Source organism: Cyrtonyx montezumae, unplaced genomic scaffold (assembly GCF_038088225.1).
Source record: "Cyrtonyx montezumae isolate F1298 unplaced genomic scaffold, pur_monq_1.0 scaffold_1, whole genome shotgun sequence".
Lineage (NCBI taxonomy): Eukaryota > Metazoa > Chordata > Aves > Galliformes > Odontophoridae > Cyrtonyx > Cyrtonyx montezumae.
The window spans coordinates 12,095,856-12,118,289 of record NW_027071825.1 but is presented as its reverse complement, the minus strand read 5'-3'; the positions used below and the strand labels follow the sequence as shown (position 1 = coordinate 12,118,289).

The 22,434-nt window shown below is 39.9% G+C and overlaps 1 protein-coding gene across 8 annotated transcripts in view; it reads right to left on the bottom strand.

Moving 5' to 3' along the window:
• ADGRL2 (adhesion G protein-coupled receptor L2) overlaps nucleotides 1-20,881 on the bottom strand; it is a 172,399-nt gene extending 151,518 nt beyond the window's left edge. For 7 of the 8 annotated variants that reach the window (XM_065740840.1, XM_065740769.1, XM_065740785.1 and 4 more), the window contains exon 1: nucleotides 1,314-2,080. The gene's annotated coding sequence lies outside the window, so the exon portion shown is untranslated. Of the gene's footprint in view, nucleotides 1-1,313; nucleotides 2,081-20,866 lie in introns of those variants that run through there. The other variant, XM_065740777.1, reaches the window with a different exon arrangement.
• Nucleotides 20,882-22,434: the final 1,553 nt, after the last annotated feature.

Here is a 22,434-nt window from a genome sequence, read left to right as displayed (position 1 = left end):
GGAAACGGAAGCACAAGGCCGGCGGTGCTCCAAACTTCTTGAGGCACTGCCTACAAAAGCACCCCACGGCACCAGGCCACGCGGGGCGGGCGGGTCCGCTCGAAGGGTCCTGGGCCACACGGCCCCGTCCGTCCACGCGGGGCGGGCTGGGAGCCCCCAGCAGGCAGCGGGAGCCGTCACCAAAGGTCACTTTTCCTTTTCTTGGAACAAACCATTAATCAATAGAATGGAATTGTCTGAGCGCTTGCAGCGAACGAACCCTGGTTTTCACTCCCGTAATTGCAAAACAGCCTAAGTTCAGAAACATCACCCACACCCACCTCCCCGCTTTGCCCCCTTTCAATCCCCGCTGCCCTTTGGGCCTCCGCTTGCAAGCAAATGGAAGACGAACTGAAGTTTTCTCAATTGAGCTGGAGCCGAGAGCCCTTTGATATGCTAATACCCCCCTTCAAACGGTACGGATTCACACTCGCATTAATTCCAACAATTTGTGCAGAACGATGAGAAATGGCACCTCTTGGGGGGGGGGGGGAGGAAGGGAAGGAGGAGGGAGCGAGCGACAAAAGGAGGGGGGGCGGGGGCCGGGGGCAGCGGAGCGGTCCTCCAGCGGCCACCTCTCCCCCTCCGCCCGCACCGGGGCACTGCGCGGCACCTGAGCGCGGCTGCCCCGGCCGCGCCGCCTGCCCGGGCCCGGCTGCCAGAGCCCAGTGGTATTTTTAGAGGCAGACACAGCAGCGCTGCCTCTTGACACGCTCTGTGTTCTGTCTCCAGATGGCCCCAGATTTCTATATGTGAAAATAAATAGCGCAAAAAAAAAAAAAAAAAAAAAAAAAAAAAAAAAAAAAAAAAAAAAGTTGTTCCCACTCCACAACCGACAAAGGGCGATTTATTCCTCTTTCCAACCTCCCCCCCCCTCCCCTTCTCCCCCCCTTTCTCCGCCCCGCACGTAAGGGCGCCCGGCCGAGCTGCACACAAATAAACCCGCAACAGGTAATCATTTAGCGAGCACCGACGCAACTTTCCCCCTCGTGGGAGCCGCAGCGGGGCCTGCTCTGCATCGGGGGCCCCGCAGCTCAGCGGGGGGAGGGGGAGGGGGAAGGGAAAGGGGGGGGGGTAGGCGCGAGGCCTCCGCAAAGCCGGTGGGGGGGGACGGGATGGGAACCTCCGCGGGGCTGAACGAGGCGGTGCGGGGCCGCGAGCACCGGGCCTCCCTGAGGGACACGTTCCTCCGCTGGCGGAGGGGCCGCGGGCAGCGCGTGCCCAGCGCCGAGCAGAGACGCGAGAGAGGAACCGCGGCGCGGGGCTGCGCTTACCTCTGTGAGCCGAGGGCAGGCCGGGCTCCGTGGCCCCCGAGGGACCGGCGACCCCGCCGAGCGGGCGGCGGCGCAGGGTCAGCCCCGGGCGTCGTCTCGGGCGCGGGGCGGCGGGCGGGCGCTGCGGCGCGGCGGGTTGGGGCTGCGCGCACGGCGGCTTCTCGTCCGCGCAGCCGGCCGGGAGGATTCGCCGCGGCTAAGTCAACATTTTCCTGCGGTTCACGACGCTCCGCTCCGCGCGAAACGTATGATGCAGCCAGGCTCCCGCAGGCAGGCGAAGGAAAAATTCAATTAGATGGCAAAAGGAGCGGAGGGGACGAGGTGCGGCGCGCCGGCTGCGCCCAGCCTTGGTCGGAGTCCTTTCTGCGCAGCGATCGGGAGGAGGGAGCCGAAGCGATGCCGGCGGCGGGAGTAGCGGGGAACAACTCACGAATTTCGCGACGAGTCCCCCCTCCTCCGTGTCTCTGGCGTTCGCGGCGACCTAATTCACATCTCCCCGAGAGGCTCCGGCCTCGCGCGGCCCCGCCGCTGCTGCCCGCCGTCCTCCCGGCCCTGCTGCCCCGCCGGCGGCCGGAGAGCGGGCGGGCGCCGCGCGGCACTGGGAAAAACGCAGTACGTACACAGCAGGAAAAAAAAACCCAATGAATCGTATCGCAGCCTCCTTTTTGCTCATGCACCTCTCCGTGTGTGACTGGGGATCGCCAAGTCCTGACACAGACTCTCCGCCGGCTCTGAACTGGAGTCACCTCCAGCCTCCTCCCCCTCCAATCTCCTCCCCTCTCTCTCTCTCTGCCTCCCCACCCCTGGGCTCAGCTAATCATATAAACATATTAGCACGTAGAGCGGCACCGGCGAAGGACAAAAAATCTCTCCCTTCCTTCCTTTTTGTTTTCCTTCCCTTTCCCCCGCTCCTTCCCTTACTTCCAGGCGCGGGGGTTAAGGCCAACACCCGCCCGGCGGCCGCTCGCCTTCCGAGGCCGAACGCTCAGCGTCCGCCGCTCCCGGCCGAGCGCGGAGCAGCCGCTGCACGAGAGCGGTGCCGGCCGCCCGCCGCCTCCTCCCCGCGGCCCCGCAGGCTGCCGGCGCGCCGCAGGCCGGCAGGCGTCTCCGCCGCACTTTCTCCTTGGCCGTGCCCTGCGCGCCGCGCAGCCCAACTTGTGCGGCCGGCCCGGCCAAGGGCCCAGGTGCGGCCGCGGCGTGCCCGGTTGCCGCAGCCCGGCTCTGCACGAGCAGGGAACCGGCGGCTCCTTCCCGCCCGCCGAGCGCTTCCCCCAGCCCCGCTCCTCTCCCTTCGCTGGATCTCCACCCGCAGCCGTCGCCAGGGCCGGCGCTGCGAAGTGAAGCGATGCGTTGAGGAAAACGTGTTAGGGCAGGGTAAACAACGCGCTTGGAAGCGATTTAAAGGATGCTAAGTTGACTCATTCTTCTGCTCTGATGCGGAAATGCAGGTTGGCAGCGCTGTTGCATTCCTTCCCCAGATCCCATCGTATAAACAAGGGTTTGGGATTGTTGGTATTTATTTTTCTTTTTCCCCCTCCGTGTTGATGCAAAATAGTTAGGATCCGCTCCGACCTTTCGGGCTGTGCCACACGGACGGGTCCCGGCTCTCAAGGTCAGAGAGAAGCAGCTGAGCACTGCACAGCTCGTCCTGCCGGGGAGGACACATGGGGGGGGAGACAGGGGCCGCTGGGAGCGCCCGTGCGCGCTTCCCGGGCTGGGGCTGCCGCGGTGGCCGGAGGGGCACAGCGGGAGATCAAAGCGGTGCAGACCTGGGCTGATCGGCCCACCAGTTATTTATTCAGTTCGTTTAAACCATTCCCTCCCTTTTCTAGCTGCAGCAGTGAAATACAAACCTTCTCAATTGCATCTGCCCACAGGATCTCTGGCACAAGACCCAGGGCTTGTTAAACTCTTCTAGGTCCAAAGCGCATTGACAATTCAGCTTAAAACGCCCACACCGCACCAGGAAATCGAGGTCGTTGCCTTTTGTTAATGCTAACGGCTTATTTTTTAACTTAATTATTTGGACTCCACTGCATACCTATGCAATTGGTGCTCCAGCTCTGAAAATCTTGACATGTACTAGGAGAAGCAGGACATTTTTAAAAGAAACTGGATCGTTAAGTCCTTGCCACGAGAGGTTGTAATAATCACAGAATGGGCCCAGAGCTCTCCAAAACCACAGGGAATTTTCAACAGCAGTCTGAATGCTGTTGATCAGTCCCTGGAAGCCCCTACACACAGCACTGACCTTCCTCCAGCCACAGCCCTGGAGAGTGAGGAGTAGCCCCTGCCGCCTGGCACCAAAGGAGGTGTTGTGAGAGCATCTTCCCGAAGCCAGCTTCAGCTGGGTTAAATCTGCAGGCTGCCTCGAAACAAGCTCAGCATGGGAGGAGAGGAGATCGTGTGTCTGTGTGATAGTTTTATACCTGCTATGTATAGCTAAAAGTAAAAAGGATGGGTTACATGAGTGCAAAATGCAGTGAAAGAGCAGGTTTTCTATTTTTTCCACACTTTTTTTTTTCTTTGTACATAACCAGTATAGCTGTATGCCCTTTCTTGCTGAAAATACACTCACAGATATCTTTATAGAAACCTAAAGAACCTCTTACACATTTCTAATTGGAATTCAATCATAGTGGTGTTTGGATGTATTTTATTAGATACGTTTTCCTTGAGATGATTGGATGCATCTCTTATGGAGACATCCTTAAAAAGCGAGTCACAGAGATGTAAAGAGATCCATATCAATTGGCTCTCATTTTACCAAATATCCAACATATATCATTAACACATCCTACTTTTTGTCAAATAAATGCACTTGCAGATAAACAGTGGTGCCCCGAGCTAACAGCCTTTTCCTCAGTTGATGAGATCAGGACTTAGCCAGAAAACAGTCGAGAATATAAGAATTATGTGGGGTTGGCAGTTTTCCTTGGAGAGGAAGCAAGAGAGAGGAATTCTTCCATTTAGAGCAAAAAAACTCAACTGGTTTCTCTAAGACATTTTTACCCTCCCCAAAGGTTGAAAATATCTGCAGAGCTGGGGCTTGTGTTAATATTTGCTGAGGTGGATTCACCTACACAGATTCAGCTGTAGGACTGAAGTCTGTTTTCCTCCTTTTCATCAAAAACGTTTGGAATCATATTTATTTCTGCATGCATAAAGGGAGTTTTACAACTCTGACTTGTAATGTCATTTTTAAATAATTGGTGAAAAAGTTAACAGACACCTTTGAGCATTTCTTTGGAAAAGATGTGTTTCCATTAATTCTCCTTGAATCCAAACTAGTATATAAGAATACCTGGCAGAAGAATATATCTTTTTGGCAAGTAAAACATTATTATTCAAGCAATTAATTTGACTTCATTTGAATCAGCATCTGTTTCTTTAAAGCAGGAAAATTCTATACATATGTACTCATAGCATCCTTAAATCTGATCCTTTCTTTTTTACTCAGCCACAATTAGTACCAGATTTGAATATTAAGATACAAAAAAGGAGTTGCAACAAATCAAATGTCTTCTCAATATTAAAACTGCCCATTGTCTGCTTTTTGCTGCATCCCTATAAAATATGTACTTCATTCCATAGACACTGCAATTAAATACAAAAAGTACGTTTCTTTTCCCTTAAATTCTTGCTTTGCTTCTACATTACAAAATATAAAGGTTAGAAATACTAGAAACAGTGTCATACTCCTAGCAAGACCACTCAATAACATTTTTACCTACCCCTTAATCTAACATCAAATTTTGTAATGTTCCAGCTTAAGCTGTGTATTCTGCATGCTTTGCTATCAAATTACTTTGGTGAACCTGCCGGCTCGTGTCCTTGAAAAGCTAAAAGCAAATTCACTGTAATTTTTGGAATAAACACAAGATGTGTATGTCAGTGACCATTTCTAGGGACTATCTGTAGGATGGTAAGAAGTAGAAGTGATTTAATTGTCAACTGGGTGCTTGGAGAAGGTGTATGTGAGAAAAATTATTTAACTTATGGCAAACAATAGCTAAATTGTGTTGTCTACAAATATGATACTGTTGACTTCCCCAGAGGGTTTAGTTGTTGTTTTGTGGTTTTTTTACCATATATCTACAACTTACATCTGCCTCTCCTTAAAAAAAAAAAAAAAAAGATGTTGAAACATTTGAATATCTTGATAAATATTTTTTGTATTACTCTTTAACAGTCAGTGTTTCCACGGGAAATGGTTAGCATGGATTTTATGCAACCTATTTTTACATTACTGAAGTTTTATGAAATGACTGAACTTTAAATACTAGCGGCTGACATTTCCTCCTATCTGTATGTACTTGTGTGAATAACATATCAAAGAACAAATAATTAGATGTAACATTAGCAAAGACTGATGGAAGAGGTTGCATATATATAGTACAGTAGCATCAGCTAAAAGTGGTGTGATGTAAAGATGTGGTTTCATTTGTGCACGTAAAGGTAGCAAGCTATTATAAAGCTTACTCTTTCGGCTCAAAACCGAAAAGGCCAGATTTTGCTCACTACATTTCAGGGGAAAAAAAAAACCCAGCAATTATTTTTCCAGACAAATGTATGCCAACAAAGTGCAAATGATATAAACCGTAATAGGAAATATGTAATGTATTGTCTTAAAACTTTGGAAATACATCTTTACAATTACCAGTCTTTTAAACTAAGTAATTGATTTAAGTGTCACTTGGGGACAAAAATTAAATTCATCAATAAAGTGAGAGAATTCTGCAGCTGTTCCTAACAAATAAACATAATATGAATTTGCATTATACATAGTTTACTTCAGTAATCAATTTTAATGACTTATAATCTATATCATTATTTAAGAAATGGCAAAATTATTGACTTACTCATAACACTTGCTAATTGTTTTTTAAAACAAATTCTACACATGACTAGGGAAACACCCATTTCCATTTGCTTTATGTTAAATCAACATCTAACCACTCATGGTGATTTCATTCAAAGAAAACAGAAGGAACACATTAGCTGTGTGGTTAAAGAGATTGATGGGCTTCAAACATTTTAACCATGGATGTTTTTTTTCCAACTGTAGAAACTCATGTTTTTAATTTAAATAGCTTTAAGAAAATGAAGATCATTTTATTCAACAAAGCTGTTGTTTCTTGTTTCTCAGATAGAAATTAATTTAATTTGGTTTAATTAAGTAATATTAGAAGCAACCTTGTTCACAGAACATGCAGCTATGAAACAAAAGCATGTGTATTCTATATTAACTAGGTATTCTGAACCATGGCTCTTCTATCACATTAAGAAATAAGAAGACGTCGATAAGATTTTAACATTCAGGTGCATGTTTTTATGTTCATGCTAAGATATTGCATTTGCCTTTCTTCTCTCTGAAAAGTAAATGTAGGGGAGTGGTTGAATAAGTACATTCTCTACTAGGGGCTTTGGATATCTGTGTGTGTGTGTTGGTGGACAAGAGTTTAGAGTTTAATTCTGCAGGCATTTATAAAGGCCAGAGTTTCCAAAATTGAGCTGTTAGGAGTCATGTAGCAGAACACGCTTAAAAGGAGACAAGTACAATTCCCTGTTTTTGTATGAAAAGCTCAGTACAGAAACTGAAACAATGATATCAGAAGAGGAACTATAGTGCTGAGCTTTTGGAGAAAGAGATGTGTCATGAGATCCTAATTTTCCAACTAGTCTTGCACTTTCCCTTTTATCCAACTTCTATATCTGCCTAGGCATTATTGCTGTATTTGGACAGCAAATAACGTTTTTCTTATGGTAAAGAAGAAAGGCTTATGAGAATTGTAAGAAATTAAGTAGAGTTTTCTATATAAAATAAATGTAATTTTGCCTGGTAGGTAGGAAGCTCCATCTCCTCTTCCCTCTTGCATAGAGTTTGTTACAACTTTGCTCGATCTATGTATTTATATCAGTCACTAATTCACAGCCAGATGAGCATCCCAAATCTCAGACAGGAACATGCAGATCTCAGTGTGTTCTCACACCTCTCCTTTCCTCACTGCCCTACTGCTTGATGTAACAGCAGGACAATTTGAAAGTGGATGCAAGAAGAACTGGCTGTGTATGCCAAACTTTTCTTCGCCCAGAACTGGGTGCTGTATTTCAGTTGTGGCCTCACCAGGGCAGAGTAGAGGAAGAGAATCACCACCCTTGACCTGCCAGCCACACTCTTTTTAATGTACCCCAAGATATCATTGGCCTTCTGGGCCACAAAGACACACTGTTGACTCACGGACAGCCTGTTAGCCACCCAGAACACCCACGTACTTCTCCAAAGAGCTCCTTCCCAGTGGGTCAACCCCTAACCTGTACTGATGTCTGTTTTTTCCTCCACAGGCATAGGACTTTACTTTTGTAAACCCTTGTTGAACCTCATAATATTTTTTCTCCACCCAACCCTCCTGCCTGTACAGGTCTTGCTGAATGGCCACTCCTCCTAGGTTTGTATCATCAGCGCATTTGCTCAGGGTATACTCTATTCTTTTATCCAGGTCACTGATGAAGATGTTGAACAAGAGCAGTCTCAATACTAATCCCTATAAAACAACACCATTTACAGGCCTCTAGCTAGACTGCACCACTGATCACAGCCCTATGGTCTGTGCCAGTCATTCAGTTCTCAATACATCTCACTGCCCACTCATCTATACCACACTTCCTAAGCTTACATACAAAGATGTTATGGGAAACAGTGTCAAAAGCCTTGCTGAAGTCAAGGGACACAACATCCACTGCCTTCCCCTCGTCGACACAGCTAGTCATGACATCACAGAAGGCTACCGGATTGGTCAAGCACGATTTCCCCTTGGTGAAGCAATGCTGACTGCTCCTGACAAACTTCTTTTCTTCTACTTGCTTGAAGATGACATTCAGAATAAATTGTTCCATCACCTTCCCAGCATGGAGGTGAGGCTGACTGGCCTGTAGCTCAACAAACCCATGAAGATTTAGATGCCTATACTTGCTGTAAAGTTAAATTTGCTTTCTTGAGAAGTTATGGCATGAAATATACAAACTTACTGGACCACCAACCAGAACTGGTGTAGGGAACCTGCTTTGGCAAGGGGGTTGGACTCGATGATCTCTTGAGGTCCCTTCCAACCCCTATGATTCTGTGATACTGTGATTCTGTAACTCAGGCCTCCCTATTCCAGCTGACTACCCAGACCTCTGAGTTACAGTCATGTTCCCTCTGGTACTCTCTCTTTCTGACCCAGTGAATCCTGAATTGCTTTCTGCCTGGCACACAGTTTTAGCAGGAAAAGTAGAGAATATCTCCATCTGTGATCAAGCTGTGGGTTACAGAACTTGTTAGCTGGAAAGAGAGGTGCCTGTGAGTCCCTTCTGGCAGGAGAGCATCGATCCTGTTTCACAAAGGACAATTCTCCTACTGCCAGATGCAGAATAAAGGTACATCTTTAATGAAAAGTGGTGATTACTGATGAATTTGTGACAGGCTAACTGTGTTGGTGGGTGCCAGGTGCTCATTAGATGCTCAGTTCTGTTTTACAGACAGTCTTAGCAATGACATAGACATTCTTAGTTTGATTTGTCTTGACTGAAGCAGCATTTGGCATAATGAGCATTAGAACTGTGAGAATATTCAGCAAAAAGCCATGGAACAGAGATGTCCTCCCCAAGTAGGCAGCATTGAAGCAAAGAATTTTTTAAGCTTAAGGGCTTACATTCTTTCCACGTTTCTCCTCTAGAGTTTAGCTGTTGGAATTCTATAGAATGCCTAATGAAAATCTGGTCCATAATCGCAATCATCAAGTTCAGAGATATGGTAATAGGTTATGAACAGGAAAGAACAGGGTGTTCAGGATCAATCATGAAATAAAAGAATCTCACACTGGGTATTCCTCACCTCATGATTGCAACTTTCAAATTCCCTTATCAAAAGGCAGAACTTGAGAGCCATATTTGCTTCCAAACTTACACATTCTAGTTCATATTTACTGTTTTTCCAGTATGCCACCAGCTTTTATTCTGAAAGAACAAGTGTGGGGTTTTGCTGTTTTTTTGTTTTCATTATTTTTGGTTATTCTTTTGTGTGTATGTTTTTTGTTGTTGATGATTATGTTTTTGTTGAATTTTTATGTTCCATTGGTAGCTTTAATCAAGGCAGCACGATGCTGCTTTAAGTACATGTCATCTGGTTCTGCTTCTCAATTTCCCATGCTGCTCTGGAAGAGCTCATAACCCCAAGTTGATTGGTTATACTTGCTTTGATTTTGTTTTGTGGTTTATGCTAGGGTCTTGGTCCCTTCTATGTTTTTTTACAAGAATCTATTTTTTCCTCTTGGTGCTGATTGCCATTGAGATGCTGACAGTTACGTGATTGGCTCCCTCTGGAGTGGATACCAGAGATGCATCATGGATCACTGGTCAGGGAGTGACGGAACGGCGGCACAGTCAGTCTCCCCCCTCCACATCCACTCTATACATCAGTACTGCTTTGCAATCCATCTTGGCTGGCATGGGCAGAGAACAGAGAGGGAGACCCAGATTTGTTTCCAAGCTTACATCTTCTCATTCGTATTTTGTCACGCTCATGCTACATTGCCAGGTGTAACCCATAGTGGTAAGAGCAGTCATTTTTCTTTCATTGAAACTGCCTATAAAAGCCTCCATTTCAGTAATGATTTGTTATATGTTACAAACACCTGCAGCACACAGGAATTAATATCACTAAAATATAGGGATCAAAGATATTCCACCTCTTTTTCTCTAATTAAATGATCGTTTACTTCTGACAGACCTCAATGTTTTTGACAAATAGTATTTGAATCTGATTGAAGGTATGGTTACGCCTTCCTAAAAACACTGCAGTCAAAGAATGATATTACTACCATGTTCCTGTTGTGAGGAACATCTATTGACTGCTTAGTACTACTGCTAATTATAAATATTAAAATATATTTAATAATTAATTAAGATGTTATTTTCTACCCCACTATGAGCACTGGCTGCTGCCTGTGGAATAATCAGCACCAAAGTATGATATTTTTTATTTTATCTGGTAAATTCACAGTACTGCATTTAATATATCAGTTACGCTTTTATCGCATGCTTGCAAAGCAAAGTGAGAACTCTGTATGCGTTTACACAGGAGAGGGAGAACTTCCTGCATATGCAACCACTGACTCTTACTGAAGAATAAACCACAAATTTGCATTGTACCATTTAGGTGCCCAATTTTGCCTTTCTGTTTTCTCTTCCTGTCCCCTCTCTATTATGGATGCATTGGTTTAATTTGCTTTCTTTAGAATTTTTGTTGATAGTAAAATGAATGTGCAAATTCCCTATCAGTTGTATATATTAATATAATTCCCTCTCAAATACAGTTCATTAAAATTAGCACTGGTAAAAGGTGAGATACATATTCATACAGTTATTTACATAAATCCCATTCAACTTTATGCACCCTAAGCTTTAATGCAAAGTATCTACTACCGCAGGTAATTTTAGCACAAGCGAAACAGCACAGAAGTGACATCTGACTTCCCAAAGATTCAGTGTCTTTAAATAAACTGATTATTTTGAAAGAAAAAATTCTATAAGAAATTACATTTTTGACATTGTTATTTTTATGAATAAAGATTTACTTTTAGTATTCTGCATATTTTAACTCTGCCACTTAATGCAGCCAAGTTCTGAGTTTCCAAGGAAGTTACTGGTCAAAATTTGTCACCTTACAATCCATTACCATAGCAAACCTCACCAATTAGATCTCTTATTACAGTGCAAAAGTTAGCCAGCCAATTCTGTTCTGCCTTGCAAGTGAGTCCAAATGTGTTTTCAAAAAGATCTGTACAAAATTAGTACTATTGTTCAATAAGAACATTAGTATGAAGCAACTTCTGAGATACTGCACATGCAAGTCCCAAGGTAAATTTTACAAAATAAATATGTACTGAAAATTAATCAGTGGAGCAGAAATTTTTTGTCAGTTTTAGTGATGAAAATATACTTCAAATCAGTAGTGATATACTTACTGATCTGTAGGTTATTTAGTTGGATTATTTGCATTCCAACTAAAAGAAAAGTCACCAGGTCATTATGTAGTCTTGAGAAATGTAGGCATTGTCTGTTCCTTGTTGTGAAAGACATTTGCTATTAAAAGTATATATTAACATCTACTGTGTGCAGGTGCAGATTCTACTTAGCAATGCAGCTCTACTGGTGTAAGTGATGTTTTTCTAAGAGGATATACAAGGTCACAAGACAGACAATGGCATATATCTCTCAGAAAATTATTCTGTTGGTACAGGCCTGCAATTTTTATATTTTCCTTAGCGTAATGCAACAACACGTTATGACTTAGAGCAGTCTCTGTTTTTCACAATTTTCCAGTTAATACAAGTAATGTTTAAATACTCTGAAGTTAGATTATTAACTTCCACAAAATAGAAACAGATGTGTGTCTTAGTATGCCATTAAATTTATGATTTACATAGTATTCCTGAATACAGCTGAGCAGAGGCCAATGATTCTAATTTGCTCTAGATTTACAATAACCTGATCTGGTTTTTGTAAGTACTGAAACACTTTAAACAAAATTAGAAAGCCGTTGTGCTTTGTGTGATTAAAGATGCAATTCCCCTTGGGGTAATGAGAAGAGTTAGAACATGTTTCTTTCTTTATGGATGTTTCTATTATAAACACAAGCACTATATATTATGTATTTTTGTTACTATTTCCTTCTTTTTAATTATAAAGTAAACTGATTGAGTTGTACTGGAGTTACACTGAAACTCCGCCAAAATCTAGCTAAAGAATGCATGCAGAGGTTCATAAAAATCCTTAAAATTCTTCTGAGGGTCTTAAGGTCTTTTTAGACAAATACTAGCTCCTTATAGCTTTTAGAGACCAAAACATCTCTCTGATTTTAAATGACACAATTTAAAGATTTATTTTTAAAGCTAATGTATTTCTCAGCTTATTAAACTGTGCTAAAACACAAAACTTTACAGGACAAAGGTTTAGTGGATACATTGCAAGTCATATCTAGAGATAAAAAAATTTGTTCTCTACAACTCCCTGAAAGAAGGCTGTGGCAAGGTGGGGGTTGGCCTCTCCTCCCAGGTAACTAGTGATATGACAAGAAGTAATGGCCTTAGGCTGTGCCAGGGGAGGTTCAGGTTGGATATTAGAAAAATGTTTTAGAAAGAGTGGTGATACATTGGAACAGGCTGCCAAGGAAGGTGGTGGAGTCACTATCCTGGAGGCGTTCAAGAAAAGGGTTGCTGTCTCACAGAGTGACATGGTTTAGAGTAGTCACAGGCATGGGCTGATGGTTGGACTACATGATTTTAGTGGTCTTTCCAACCTTAATGATTTTATGATTCCCTGTCTAAGGGCAGAGATGACAACTGGAATGAGAAGCATAGCTTAAAATATAGTTTATCTATGAGAGGAATTCAAACTGTGGTTACACTTCACTAAATAATTTTATAAGAAAGAGTCAAAATGAGATATGTTGGACATAAGCAAATGGCATGCAAGAGAAATACCCTGTGTATGAGTATTTAAGGACTGCTGCAAAGATTCTGAAAATCAGTAGAAGTTAGGCCTATAGAGATGCATAGCTTTGGGGTTAGCTGGAAATTAGGTATTTCCAAATTTTAATGTATGACTCCACAAAAGATTTATTTTGTGTAGGGACATTTTAACAATTTTTTTTAGGTTACTTCAAAGATTCTTTGCATACTGCACCCAAAAAAGATTTTATGAACATAAAAGTGTTGAACCAGGCTTTTAATATAAATAATACCCAGACTATAATTTTATGTATTATATTATTCATTTCCTATTTTACATAGTGCATTGAGGGTAATATATGCTCAGTATTATATATTCATATGTAATCATACTACAATATGTATATTTATATTTATCTTTACCTCTGAAGAAATGTTTAATATTATTAATCCTTTCATTTTAATTACATATAATTAACCATCATTAAAACAGGAGCATTACCTTTTAATAAAAGTTTAATCATACATTTACTGAAGAACAGGATTAAAATGCTACACACGGATGAAATGTCTTAAAAGTGATTGAATGCATTCAATTTATTTGGTCAGTCACTCTTCCAGTGCACTTAGAGAATGCCATTTGTGCTTCACTCAAGAGATCTCCAAGAGTAAGTTCCCTACTGCCTTCTTTGACTTGGGATTATAGCATTAGACAGTCATACAGACTAAGCCACAAGCATATCTTTGTCCACATATTGCTCAGAAATCTGCCTTCACTTCTAGCAGTGCAACCCTTGACATGCATAGCACATGGTCCATTACACGTATTTTTGCATTGCTGTGGGTCATGGTGATGCAGCACTGGGAGGATTTTTAACCCAGGCAGGCTGATGTGAACATATTTCATTTTAAGAAAGGATGAGCATCACTCTGCCGGGGGATCTGACTGAAAAACGTTGGACAAGAAAGATGTTTCATCATCCATTGAGGCTGAAGTGCATATAACTGGACTAGTTCTGCAGTTTCATTTGACCTATCTGAGAAATGTTTCTGCTAAACAAATAATTACCCATACAAAAGGCATTAGGCTGACAACAAGAGATTAGCAAACAGTAACTAATTCGAGTAAAGTGTATCTTATGCCTAGGGAGGAATTAATACTAGAGAATTGTTTGTTTCCTTCTTGAAAAAATAAATAAGCATGTGGAATAATGTTTTGTTTGTTTGTTTGCTTTTTTGTTTGTGGGGAAGAATGGCATTAGAACTTTGTAACCTCATATTTCTTTTTCTCCTGCAACTTAAACAGGAGCTGAGACCCCACTTCTGAAAACACACAGGTAAATTGTGTGAGCAAACTCTTGCTGAACCAAGATGATATACTTGATCCTACAAACACTTATGCCTGTTAAATCTCATCAACTATATTAGCAGTAGCAAATATAAGGAAATGTGTCACCTTATTTCTTATATTAAAAATGGTGTTAGGCTTTGGAGGAGGAGTTTTTAATTGTAAATTCATACTTGCTGCTTCCCAGAGCGTGGAGCTGTTTGCAGCAAGCTGCTGCTCCCGGGGCCCTGTGTGATTATCTTGGAGTAAAAGCTGCAGATGAGAATTCCACATGTCTGAGGCACAGCGCCTGAAAGGAAAGCTCAAATTTTAATGACAGAGCATGGGATGGTCATTATAGGAATAAACTGTAGTGATAAAAAGGGAAAACACCTGGTCAACAAAGGGTTTTGAGTATTTTTTTTCATATTAGTTATTTCAAAGTCATATTAAGCTGTCGGAAGACTGGTTTGTAATAAACACGGTTTCTTCAGGATGCTGGGTGAGTCTGGATGCACTTAGCATAATTTATTTTCCAATTCAGTCTGAGATGCTCAGACCTATTGAAGTTGACTTTTTTTTTTTTTAAGAAAATTAAATCACGTTTTATTTTTGTTCAAAAAGGGACTTAGTTACATTTCTTAATTGTCAATTTTCTTCAAACAATTACTGCAAGACTACATTTTTAAATAAGTGAACATTCAATACATTTTGTGATTCCTTGCATTAAGGCCCATTGTAAAGACATTTGTCTTTTGCAATTATGCAGTAACTCAGAATCAATGGGAAGTTCAAAACGGTATTTATATTGTTTTTGAACCTTTCTAATGTGATTTAAAATTACCTTATCCCAATATACTTTAAACATCAAGGGAGACTGTATTTTAAATGTTACTATGGCTGGAGGGCTTCATCCATTAGAAAAGCATTAACTAAAAATGTACAATGGACCCTTTTCTACTCTTTTCTTTGTATTTCCCACAGCTACTCTATATGAATATTGTCATGAGTAAGACAATTAAACAAACTTTAGTGTGATAACAAGGCCAGTTTGCAATGGCTGTTTTGTTGAGCAATAAGGCTGCATGGAGAAGGGCAGATTTTCTCTCCTCAGTTCCTGTCATTCTGATCATTTTATTGCATAAAACCTGGGTCAGAAAGTTTAAGTCTCTAAAAACTATTGACTGCTTGTTTTCAGAAATACCACAACAGAGATTCCAGTAAAAATCTGTAAGAGAACTTTCCACCTTTTGACAAGGCATTTTTACTAATTCAGAAATGGTCGTTGTTGAAGAGCTTCTGTCTTCATTATTTAATTCCTCTGTGGAGCTTACAGTCAACATGATCCCGTTGAGTTCTTTATTTAATATGTTTCAGAGCACAGGACACCTGCCGACTTCTTTAATAACGAGTTGTCCTCAGTTGGCTTATATGTGAAAACAGTGCAGCAGAGGCAAGTAAAGAATAACCTTAGACATTAAGACTGATTCCATTAAAAATAAAATAAAACTATGTCCAGGCTCCACACCCGAAGTCCCTAAAATAAATTTGCAAGGGCTTTTCACAGCATGGAATCCAGATGGATTTTTTTTTTTAATTGAATTCTGTGCCGTGTAAGTGCAGCTCAGTGGAATTCAATTTCCATGTAGGCTCCCAGGAAAGAAATACACGCTAAGTATTTTTATTGCTAATGTTTTGGATTTAGTGTCTTAAGTATTATTTAGATTTGACTGTGAGCAGAGTTGCTGGTGTTTACTGTAACACAGTGCTCTGTGCCTTTCTTTGGAGAAGGGACTCTTAAAAAAAGGATTGGTTAAAGCGTGGAAATTTAAACCATGAATAAATTCTAGGGCTTTGTACTGTATTAATAAGGCTCATAGTCTACTTCATTGTGCAAGCTCTATGAATTTGATGGAACGTCTCCATATTCCCACTCCAACCTATATTTTTCATTCCTCTTTAATATATTTTCTCTACTTTGTTGGCAGCCTCTTTCAATCCTTGTTAGAAGAAGTCTGGAGAAATACTGTTGCAGATTCAGCGAAGCCCTACAGTCTCAGTCCTGCAGTTTTTAAGTAAGGGAAGAAACCCCACTAAGATCAATGAGTCCTTCTTCTGTTCTGACTGGATGATAACTAAAACAGAGAAATCAGTCTTTGGCCAATTAGTTTATCTTAATTGGCTTTATCCTGCACTCAGACATTCACATAATATCACCTACAATTCTTTTACTTTTGCTGAAACACATTATTTTACTTCAACCTACAAAACTCAGATGATGAATAAAAATTATCTCACAAATGAAAACTGCACTTAGCCACTGAACACTCTGTTTTTCTTAGTCAACAGAATCTAAAATGCTTTCATATTTACAACTCTTTAACTGTTTCGTTTTTTTAAGGTCAGTCTTTTATTTCAGAAAAATAAATACTCTTCACTGTAGGTTTAGCCTTCTTAATTATTTCAGATTGCAATTGGTAAATTAAGCAGCCATTGGTGTTGTGTCAGATCACCTGATGAAGAAACTTGTGCTCCCTTTGGATTCTGTCAAAAAATATGGACCTAATACAAAGTGTACCCAAAATATGTGTTAGAAAGCACACTGCACCCTGCTCAAATCTGAATCTACTTCTCTCTTCTCTACGAAGAAGTGGTTGCTATCGCTATATATTCTACTATCTGTTGCTATTATACATATCTCTGTATATTATATAATGTACATTACATCTTAGCTATTGCCTACTTTTGTCATATTGTCTAAGAATCTTTGAATGTTGAGTTAGTAGAATTATGAATTTTTTATAGTCGTATAACTTTTTCAGATAAGGTTGTTGATATAGTTTGTAAGTTTTATTTATATTTCTGTTAAGTTTGTTAGGAAATCAGGATAAGGTAGAGATAGTATATTTTTACTAAATCTGCCTGTTGATGGGTTACATGCACAACTGCTTTTCAAATTCTGCTTATGAATAATAATTTTATAAGTGGATATGTATTTAAATAATATTTAGATTTTCTGTAGGCAGTGTTCTTAATACATTTGGTTGCTAGTTTTGTGAAAGTGTTTCCCTTGTTACTTTGAAGAATTGCACTTTATCAGCAGGATGAGATTGACCAGGACAGCATATACATACAATTAGCAAAGTATCCAAACCAGGTCTGACACTGGACAGGATGCAGACAGAATGAACTGCAAACTGGCCCAAACAACTATGAGCAGAACAACTATGAGCCCAAACAACTGGTAGCCGGCCAGGCTGCAGGCAGGGGAGATCTCTGTGGTACAGCTTTCTGCAGCCTGCCCCGTTGGGACAGGATTTTGGAGGAAGACTGTCTTCTCCAAAGTTTTTCTAATAATTCTGCTCCCTTCTATTGTAGTGTAGTTATTTTCTGTGCAGCTATTTGCAAACAGATTAAATGATATATATTAGTTCACTTCAGCTGATGTCTCTTCTTCCTGTACTCCACACAATTATTTTGTAGCACATGAGGAAAAATGTTTATGTTCTAATTCAGTCTAAATAAAATGTTAAAAGGTGACAATCTCTTCAAACATTACCAATCATTACTTACAAAACTATATTTTAAAATGTGAAAACAAATGCTTTGACCTTGTGAGCTATGGAAATATTTTAAAAACAAATCTGCTATGCTTTTTTGGCTAATAGTTGTAATTTGCATAGTTGAACCTTGGATGCAGTCATAAATAGATGCAGATCCAGTTTGGCATAATGCCCAGCAATGTTAGGGTGCCAGACAAAAAATCGGGTCAACCACTTACCAAGTAAGTCATTCTGTCTCAACAAGGTGATGTCTAACAAAGAAGCTACACGGCTGAAGACAGATAACATATTCAGCTGCTGTTCAGAAAGACAAGAACTTTTCATTTATCAGGATAATCTACTACTTGTAATCAGTACACCGAGTGAACTCCCTCTTGTAGAAAAGAGAAAAGCCCATCAATTGTTTTTGCTAATTAAGATGAATATTATTCCTGTGAAATGAACCAAAAAGTTCTGTGTAACCAGAATCCCAAAAGAGATCTGCAATCTAAAAGAATAATTGCACAGAGTTTTAATTGAAAGGAAAGCGAGAACTATTTTTTTGTCTCCAGTTTTAGCTGCAGTGGTCTTTTACGTACATTAGTAGTTCTTTTATGTTCTCAGTTTAACTAAGACATGATTTTTCATATATCAAAAACAATTTTAGAATTAAAAATTCATAACAAAATGGCTTTATATTTAATGAAATGCTATTACTAAATAGTATGTATTTAGGAATTATTTGAGGTAACAGATCATTTATTAACATATAGAGAAAAGTCCATTTTTAGATTAAAATCTAGAAGTTGTGACTATTCATAGTAATGTGCATTTAATCTTCATTTGTTAAACACAGCCAGAGTTAGAAATGGGAAAGAAAGTGCTTTTTTCTTCTTAAACTGGTATTAATTATTTTCAACAATTTGTTTTCATTTGTGACATTTATCTCATTTTTAAGATTAAGAAACCTTGCAATATTGAAAGAGAAGAAGGAGGGAGCTCAATTTACCATTCCTTAAGCAAAAGACACCCAACTTGAAAATATATTTATATTTGAGTTAATGTTTACATAAAGGAAATCCATAATCAGCAGAGTAATACTGTATTCCAAGCAACTCAGGGAAAACTCATGGAGGTGTATATGGTTATACATATTAAAAATCATTATCCTCAAAGTCATCTATTACTGTCTCTGTCATAGTAACCTTTAAGGTCCAACCCTAACCCTAAGCCTTACACTTATAGTGTAAAACACACAATTGGTCTCAAAATAAAAATAATTATGACTTCACTTAACATGCAAATTTCCAGTTATAAATTACCTCAAATCAGGATACTGGCTGAATAGATTTGTTTTCATGAAAAATGAAATGTGGTGCCTCCTTTCTGCCCTTCCCCCAAGCCTACTTCTCAAGATCAGCCTCAGGCAAAAATGGTTTTAAGTAGACTAAAGCTGCTGGTAAACACTTACCTTTGACAATATTATTGCCAAATGAACATTGCAGAAAAGGGTGTATGCAGTGCAAGTGTCTGTCTGTGGCTGCAACCTACATGCAATCCTTGCACCAAGTACCTACTGCTAATAGGCAAATATACACAAAAGACAGAGATCCTTTGATGGTTTAATCCCAAACATACTTAACTGTCACATAGTTTTGTTTTGTTTTTATTAAAGATGACTCTTGAGATCTTCTTTAACATTTTTATGTTTGTGGATGAAGGAGGTTAAATGTAATTCTCATGCCATTTTGCAACTCATTCTTTTTTTTCCCCTTAGTTCAACATGACTTTTCTTTCTTTTAAATCATAGTCACGCCCCAAAAGGATCCTCAGTCCTGATCCCTGTGAAATACCCGCGGTTAGCAGTCAGGTAAAAATACATCACAGACATTGCCAAAGCAGAACTCATTGTTATTATCAGAGGACTAGATCTATAGGTCAAAAACAAGTGTTTCAAAACAGCTTTACCTGTGGGTTTTACTTTCCTATAAAAAAAAAGTTTCAAAGAACAACTAACCTGCCTTGTTCATTGGAAATCATGTTATCATTCATCATAAAACTTGTATTTTGCTATTGGTTTTCTTGAACAGTGCCAACTTTGATACTGTTTGTATCAAAGACAACAAAAAATCATTCCCACATATTTTAAATCTATCACTGTGTTATACTCTCACACATTAAGGTGTGTGAATAATCTCTTTTTTTAAAGGGTCTTGAGTTCCTTTTGGGATTAGATGGAAGAACTTTCAAGTGTAACACTAAGAAGCAGTCATATTTCAAGTTGGAATTTGTGCTCCGATGGGATATTTTTTGAGTAGTATTTATTTCCATTTTAACAGTAGTTTCACTTCGTGATGGTTTTATGTTGATTTCAGGCCACACTGATGTGTAGTGGGAAATAAATAGTTTTTTGCAAAGTGAATGCCCAAGACCTGTTGAAAAACATTTCTCCTTAGCAATGTACTCATAGGATTCAGTATAGTTTGCCAGACATGTTATTTTAGGATGACCTTTACATGTACAGTATGATGAATTTTTCTTCTTATTTGATTGTAAAGTTGCTATGATCAAGGGGTAAAATAAATATTGCCTTTTCCAGCCATCAAAAAAGGAGTGACAAAGGAAACTTTTTTTTTTTAACAATATGATGGCATGCAGAGGAAATGATGTCTCTGTTTGGAAAATACGTATTTTTAAATTCACAGATAGAGCAAAGCACTAGTGAAACATAAATAAAGATCAATTCTATACAATTCAAATAGCATCACACACTGTCGAACTCACCCTTTTCCAGCCTAAAGAAGAGAGAGATTTATGTTCTGCCCTGATGAAATGAAAATGTTTTTACATGTATGGGGATATATAGAATCACAGAATCATAGAATGGTTTGGGTGGAATATATATAAGAAATTTTGCAGAAAAATTAAAAGATGATCATTCTGAGGTCAGTAGCATTTCTAACACAGATGCTAAATCCTGACTTATTTTCTTCTGAAGAATTAGTATAACGTTCTGCAAATCTGTTCAAGGTAGCTTACAGGATTTGAATATTCAAATATTTTCAGCTGTATAAGCTGTATAATTATGAAATTATTCAGTACAGTTATTTCTCAAGCAATTTGATAATCTTTTATTAAAATAATTTACCTTATGTACTTTGTTATCAGAAACAGAAATAGCTTTCTGCTTACCATTCTGGGAAAGATGGAATTCATCATTCTGCCATAAAGGCCCTAGAAAGAAAAGAAAATATTATTAGTTATCATACTCTCATCTGCAGAGATTCTAGCTGCCAAACAATGCATCAGTATCAAAACAAAAAAGTGGAAATATACGCTCAAATTGTAGATCAATAGATTAATGCAGTTTTGAACATATATATATATTACATGTAGTTAGCAGGTACCAGATTAGAAAAAAAAAGCCCACACTATTATTTATATCTGTATTTAGAACTGCATGCCAGCTGGAATTTATCTGTACAGTGTTCATAAAATATGGACACAGGATCTTGGCACCCAACCAGCGATTGTGCTCTTGAAAATAAAACCATGGGCTGGCTGTCACTCTTCTATGGAGTAGGAGAAAACAAGGGAAAGCATGCACATAAAGGGTCAAGGTTAAAGGATTTTCAGCAAAACGTTAAAGATATTCTTCTTAATTCATAAAGAACTTTGCATATATATGCATTTTTAATATTTCCATGATTATTATTAGTCAGCGATTACATTTTGCTTTAGAGAAATAGTGCTAGTGAGCTCTGAGTTTGCAATGTTTAGGCTGAGTACATTGTACACCTCATCAGCATGCCTTATCTGAGCGTGGGAATGAAAGAGAAGATATTAGTCAACTCTGTTCATCCTTCTGTTCCATTCTCCGTTTCAGTCAGTCTTACACCTGACATAGCAGCCATTCTCTTTCAAGAGAAAGGAACTGCTGCCACCAGCTCCTTTAACTAAAAGCTGAACAGAGCGATCATTTTCCCTCAGTATCTGCACAGAGAGGATTTTGACTTTTCTATAAAACCTTGTGCTACATGTCCCAATTGTACAGTTCAAGAATAAAAAGTTCTCATGACAATGGGCTAAATTTTGCCATAATTTCTCACACAAAATGCTACATTACTCCCACTGAAATGGCCAGGTAGAGTATAGGATCCAACCTGTGCATGTTTTTCAAACGTAAAATAAGGAGTTTTATGCCAAAGAAAGAAAAACATTTATAACCTACTTTTAATTCTTCACTAGTTTCATCCTTTCAGAAAATTAAATACAAAAGTAAATATGCAAGGGAGAGAATTAAGAGATTCAATCTAAAATTACGTTTAGAAAATGTTACTATAACCAAGAGATAGAGTCACAAACTGCTTTGATAAACAATGTTGTCATCTAGGTAGTGCTATTTCCTTCAGAGAAGAAAGTGACAAACAGAACTAAATACTGATTCTGGACTTTCACCATGACCTCACACACTGCTGGATGAAATGTCACTGTTCATAGGTAAGGGAGTGTCCAGACAGAGGAATTCCCCGAGCAGGAGCTACCTTCAAGGGGTTTTCCTTGGGCAAAACGGGGGTTTCCATAGTGCTCAGCACTGTAGAAATCCAGGCCCAATCTAGGTTGCAGCACAGCAAAGATACAGGGAGCCTGGATAAAGCTAATATAAATCAGAAGAGTCCCCGCAGGCTGCTCTAATTTGTGTGGAGATTCATTGGCCTGTATCCAGCCCTGATTCTGAGCAGCTACAGAGATGGCTTAAA